Genomic DNA, 6,856 nt, shown 5'->3' on the forward strand with positions numbered 1-6,856 from the left:
AAAAGGTGAGACATTTCAAGTTGCGCTGCTGCCTGAAGCTGCTGTTTCATTGGATCATTGCAGAGTATTAATCAGCAATTAAAACCATTTGTTAGAAAAAGAAACTACAATAATGAACTTCATTTGCTTGAGGTTTTCCATAGCATGTTGGTTTTACACCAGGCAGGTGTGCAGCGTGTGCGTATTGACTAGCTATATAAGGAACTGACCAAACCTGGGTTATTTTGATTACACGTGATGGAGAAGGTCACTATTGGTGATGCTGTGTCCAGATGCAGGTCTGGACACAGGAGACTGCTGAAAGACTGAAGATGGCAAGGTAAAACATGGACTATGGAATACCATGTTGCACATTTACTGAGTAGAAGTGCATAAATGTGCAACAGATAATTCTAGACATGTACAAGAAGTTGTGAATCATGTTTGGTCATAAAGTAGTCGACATGCATGAAAGAGAATGGAATACAGCTGTTACAATAATTTAGACTCTTTCACGAAGTAAAGATGAAGAACAGCCTTAGAGCTGGACACATGTTCATCTTCATGTGTTTCTGCACTGACAATAATTTGGCCTCTGGGGTTTTGGCACATATCAGAGATGCACGTCGTCATTTAGGTGAAGTACATTCAATAGCGGACAATATCAGTGTATAGTGTGCTTTGGATGACACGTTCTCCATAGTGCCCCCAGGTCCCAGTGTCATGGAGCTGACTCCTCAGTCACCTGAAGAGACCTCAGCTCATGAAGGTCCTCTTGACCTCACTCAGGTCCCCTCCACTTCCACCTCATCAAAATAGAAACGTAGAGTTACTGTTTGAATCAGAGTTATAGGGGATGACACACTGTAATTCTGAACAACATTCATGTTACAGAGTCCACACATGATGCCACCTTTCTGCTGCGGGACTTCACACGCAGTCTCCTTGGTCTCCACCACAAAAACAAGTTGGCTTTATATAAAGAAATGCAAGGTCCAAAAAAGCTAGGAAACCTGATGACCACCTACAAACGGGCAAAGGACAGGTCGAAACGAGGGGAAAGAGGAAATGACAGGCAATAAAGTCAAACAGAAAACTTCTGTCACCAACCTCCACTTGTTCTCTTCTTAGTCTGAAATGGCTCTTGAAGTCTGACGGACTGAATAAGGAGACTACATCCTCCTCAAAAGAAATTACTTTATCAACTGACCTGGGAAAATTATGGAGAGTCCGTTACAACCTACGGATTGTTTCATGGCGACAAATATATATATATAAACAGTGTTATTTTTAGAATGAAGGAAATGTCATCACATTCAAAATGTTATGGTAATTTGACTTGATGCTGGCAGTTTCTTGCCTTTTCTTGATTCGACAAAACTACTTACCTTCTCTGAGCGCATTCTGATAAAGAAGTGTTCCCCCGCCTCCAATTCATCAGCCAATAAATCGAAAAAAAGTGATTCTCTCCATCACGTTCTTCGTACCAAGTACAATCCGACTACAACAATCCGAGATTTCCCGATGTATCCGCCCCCTTCGTCATCATCTGGGAAGCACCCCGCGCAGCCGCCGCCTGGTCTCACAAGCCCATTGGTGCTGCTGCTGCCTGGCTGTTCCTGAAAAAGCGTTTCGACACAGTGACACACTGTGCTGATACTGTGTTGATACTGTGTCACTGAATAGTGACATCTGCTGGACATTAAGAATCCCTGCAGGCAACCGAGTTCTACATTTACACTGATTTGATGACCTACTATATATATTAATATCAAATAATTCTTTGCATTCATTATTATTCCATATTTTTAAATAACGTGAAAATGTGCCATCATGTGAAAAATCCAACGTTTTTAAATTTCCTAAATTAAATGATACCTTGTAAAATCATTTGAATTAGAATGGAACAAGACAAGTCGGAAATCTGAGACAAACACACAGATCGAAATAACTACATTATTCTCCAACAGGAGATCAAAATGGTCCTACACGGCAGACAGCTTGCGTTTCCCTTGGAGCTGCCCCCTAGATCCACAAAGACATTCACAAAGAACTGTGAGATTCAACTGTTTCACCAGTTACATCCTGTTGACAGGTGCACTTCCTTAGAAAATGATGGTTAGTCTATTCTATGAATATGTGCGTAGCCCTCTAACGGCCTTCGCTATTGGTTAATCGACATCGAGGCACTGGCCTCGGCCTGAGACTTTGATTGATTGGCTCTCCGCCCAGGAAGGCACCACCCACTATGTATAACTCTCCCCTGCGCCCGCCGTTCTGCTCCCTTTGGAACTCAGCGGAAACAGGCCTGCTGGGCAGCCAGTTAGAGTGCTACGCACATATTGATAGAACCTGGGTTACGTGAGTAACCATCATTTCTATGTCATATGTGCTCCGCCCTCTAACGGCCTTCGCTATTGGTTAAAAACCCCGGTGAAGGCTGTAGGGATTAGTTCACTCCCAGCATGGCCTTACAGAAGACCAGAGAGAAAAGAACCAAATCAACGACCAGAGGGTCCAGCCATGGACGACGATCCCTGAACAGACAACACAGTGTGAGCTACTGAAGTGTCCGTCATGTCTCTCAGATTGTTCTGTGCAAAGGACGAAGCAGAAGACCAAGAAGCAGCTTGACAGATGTCTTCCATAGAAGCACCTCCGAAAAGCGCAGCAGATGAGGAGATGGCCGTAGTTGAATGAGCCCTGAGGCCCTCTGGGGCCACAGAGCCTTCAGCTTTGTATGCAGCAGACATGGCCATACACACCCAGTGGGCAAGGGGCTGCGATGTGACAGCTTTGCCTCCCAGGTTCCCTCCATAGCAGACAAACAGACTATCGGTCAGACGAAAGTCCTTTGTCCTGTCCACGTAGCAAGCTAGGGCCCGCACTGGGCACAACCGGTGCATCCTAGCCTCCTGATCAGACTGATGAGGTGGGGAATAAAAGGCCCTCAACATCATGATTTGAGACCGATACGAAGCCGTGATGACCTTCGGTCTAAAAGCCGGGTTTGGATGAAGGGTCACAGAGGTCAAACCCTCACCAAAAGACATACACCGTGGGCTCACAGACAAGGCTTTCAGATCGCCCACTCTCTTAGCTGAAGCTAAGGCCAGAAGAAGAGCCATCTTCAAGGACAAAATGTCCAGCGAAGCGGCAGCCAGTGGTTCGAACGGAGGTCTCCAGAGCCCTTCTAGAACCACCTGCAAACTCCAGGGCGGAATTAGGTTCCTCACAGGAGGCCTAATGCGCCGAGCGCCAAGCAGAAATCTCTAAATGACCGGGTGACTCCTCACGGAGACCCGGTCAAAACCTTGGTGCCCAGCCGAAATGGCGGCCGCAAACACATTGAGTGTAGACGCCGCCCGGCCCTTGTCCAACAGCTCCTGCATGAAGGACAAGATCTCCGCCACAGAGCAAGCAGACGGCGAAAGCTGTCTCGCTGCGCACCAGCTAGCAAACACCCGCCACTTGGAAGTGTAAAGTTTGTTAGTCGCTGGCGCTCTGCACCATCTGGATGACTGCGTCCGACAGCCCAATGTCCAGCAGTCTCACCCTTTCAGCAACCAGACCTTGAGAGGTCGACCCAGGACAGGACGGAACCAAAGCCGGCCCTGATCCTGCACCAGAAAACCGTGAGAGTCTGGAATCGTCCAGGGTGGACCCGCCACCAAGCTGACCAGGTCTGGAAACCACCTGGTGCCGGGACTGTCGGGGACCACCGTGATCACCGTCAACTTCTGCGTCCTCACACGAAGAAGGCACGGCATCAACAGTCTCAGTGGAGGAAACGCATACAGAAGTCCCTGCGGCCACGTCGCGTGCGCCAGAGCATCCACCCCCAGGGTGGGGTTGTCCGACGCCCTGAAGGAGAACCACAGAGGGCCTTTGTAGTTCATCCTTGATGCGAACAAGTCCGCGACCGGAGCCGCAAAGCGAGCCCAGACCGCCTCTGTCATGTGTGGCGCGAGACCCCACTCTTCCGCTGACACGCCTCCTCTGGACATTCTGTCTGTGTCCACGTTCAGCACACCTGGAACGTGACGCGCTCTCAGAGATAAAAGATGAGAGGCCGCCCACAGAAGAATGTAAGCTGCCACTCTGTGCAAAGAGGGAGCTCTCACTCCCCCCTGGCGGTTGATGTAGGTAACCGTCCTTGGAGTTGTCTGACCTGACCATCACGTGATGACCTTCCAGACGCGGCGCAAAGTGTTCCAGCACTTTCTCCATCGCTAACAACTCCAACAGGTTTATGTACAGCGTGGAGACGACTGCTGGAGGCCGAAAAGATCAGATCCAGATGAACTTGGGCCGGAAGGACCACAAACTTCGATCTGTCCCTGACTGGGTCGAGCCTGAGACGCGCGAACCAACGTTGAAGGCGTCTCATGTGCAAAAGACCCAGTTTGACTACCGAGTGAGCCGCCGACATGAGACCTAATAAGGTCATCACCTCGCTCACTCTCAGTCTCTGGCACTTCTCGCCACCGTCACAGCATGGAGAAGTCTCGACAACCTCTCATCTGACAGCCGCGCTATCATGGACCGAGAGTCGAGAAGCAACCCCAGATACTGAGTGCAAGTGCTGGGCTGCAGCACACTCTTCTGGAGGTTGACCGCAAAGCCCAGACGTGTGATGTGCCGCAGCACCATCTCCGTGTGACGTCGTGCTTTGTTCTCCGAAGCCGCTAGAATGAGGCAGTCATCCAGATATGTCAGGATTCTTATTTCCACAGATCTGAGCGGCTCCAACGCAGCATCCACCACCTTCAAAGAAGAGCCGTGGAGTACCCGAAGGGCAGCTGGTCGAACTGGTAACAGTTGTCCCCCACTGTAAACCTCAGGTAGCGCCTGTGGCGCTGTAGGATGGGATCGTGGAAGTACGCATCCATCAGATCCACGGAGGTCATCCAGTCCCCTGGCCTGACACACTCGAGCAGTTGCTTTATTGTCGGCATCCTGAACGAGCGCGAGGAGATGAAGGCATTCAGCCGTCGCAGATGCAGAATTGGTCTGAGACCTCCCGATCTCTTGGGGACCAGAAAGTACACAGAGTAGAACCCTCTCTCGCGGTCCTCCTGAGGCACCAGAGAGAGCTCGTTTCCGAAGGAGCGACTCCACCTCCTGCTCCAGACACAGACGCTCTGCTGGGGAGCGAGGAGACGTGAGACGGACTCCCGTGAACTCGGGGGGACGGCGACAGAACTGGAGTGCGTAGCCCCTGCTTAATGATCTGTTTAACCAAGGGGCGAGGGGGCCGCACAAATCCACCCACACAGAGTGAAAGTCTGTAAGGGGTTGAGCCAGAGACAGAAAATGCCCGCCCACCTCATCTGGTATGTGCGGGGGGCACCCTCCGAAAGGGCCGGGTGCCGCCGTCCGGGTTCGCTGAAGACACCGTGGGTCGTGAATTTCGTCATCAGCATGGGAACCGGGAGATGTAGTCCACTGCTCGACACGGTGACGCTCGGTGCAGCCGCACTGGGTTCATTTGACTCAGACGAAGCAAAATGGCCTCCAGTGACGACACTCACCCAAGCGCTTGGAGAACATCGACAGGACCTCCCAGAGGCAGGCGGTGCAACATTGCTGCCAGAGACGACAGCTTCAGAGGCCGCTGGGAAACTAAGTCCCTTAAGCCGGCCAGCACTCACCTGTGCGTTTGAAGAGTTCGAACCAGGCCGACTTGACACGGGCGGTGAACGATGGCCGGTGGCCGAGGAAGCTAGTGTTAGCCTAGCCTTTTTAGCTAGCGAACACGAACCTTGGCCGACGACTTCTGCGTCTCCATCAGCTCCATGAGACCCGAGACGTTGCACGAGACGCGGCATCTTCTGAAAGGCCGCCGTAGAGGCCTGGATCCTCCGGAGCTCGTCCCCTGAAATGGATTCCTTCTCGAACAACAGCCTGTCCATGGAAGCTGCCACGAAGGCCATGTCGTTCGCCAGGGTCCGAACGTGCATACCGCATGCATAAGCTCGGTCCAGGAAGGTGGCGGTAGTACGGTCTTTCTCCTCTGGGTGCCATTGCTTACCGCCAGTCCAGAGAGAAGAGTTGGGTGCCAGACAAAACCCAAGCGTGTCCCCTAGAGGTGGCAGCCCCCTGGTGGGATCGACGCCTTCCACAGTGAATACACGGCATATCCCCTAGGCGGCGCCATTGACGATCAAGGCGGTGTTTAGCCGAGTGGGCCCAAAGCCTGGTCATTTTAGGGACCGTGGCTGAGAGTCTGGATGCCTTCTTCACAACCTTTGCGTACAAAGGTACTGAGAAGTCGTCTTCTTCTGGTTCCGCCTGGACAGGGAGGGACACTCCTAGTGTCTCCGCTGCCTCACGGAATAATTGGGGCATTTCGTCCATCGGGTACCTGCTCTGGCTAGGCCCCGCTGGAGTACTCTCGCCCTCATCCACCACCCCCAAGTCGTCGTCGTTGTTGGGCAAAATCTTGAGGTGGACCTCCTCCTCTTAAAAAGGACACTCACCCTCCTCTGTAACGTCCGCCCAAACCATCTTCGCTGGAGGTGGTTTAGGAGCGGACTGAGGAGGCTGAGTAGCTGGAAGAGAGGCCGACTCCTGGTCGACTCCCTTCCAGCATGCTAGACCCGCCCGCCTGTGCCGCTCCTCTCCTGGAAGAGCCACGCAGGCGGGACACGAGTCCAGCAGTCTCAGGTGTTCAGGCCCCAAGCAGACGACGCAGGAGTCATGCTTGTCGGACTCACCGAGAGAATCAGCGCAGGACGAACAGGAACGCTCCATGTTAACCCGATGGTTGTAGTCACAGGCTGAGTTCCAAAAGGATCAGAGTGGCGGGAGCAGGGGAGAGTAATACATGGTGGGTTTTGCCTTCCTGGGCGGAGAGCCAATCAATCGAAGTCTC

General features: G+C 52.1%; 1 pseudogene; it reads right to left on the reverse strand.

The window, feature by feature from the left end:
* Window positions 1-3,251: 3,251 nt before the first annotated feature.
* LOC128767912 (uncharacterized) lies at window positions 3,252-5,942 on the reverse strand (annotated as a pseudogene).
* Between the last annotated feature and the right edge of the window lie 914 nt (window positions 5,943-6,856).

Source organism: Synchiropus splendidus, chromosome 12 (genome assembly GCF_027744825.2).
Source record: "Synchiropus splendidus isolate RoL2022-P1 chromosome 12, RoL_Sspl_1.0, whole genome shotgun sequence".
NCBI classification, from domain to species: domain Eukaryota; kingdom Metazoa; phylum Chordata; class Actinopteri; order Syngnathiformes; family Callionymidae; genus Synchiropus; species Synchiropus splendidus.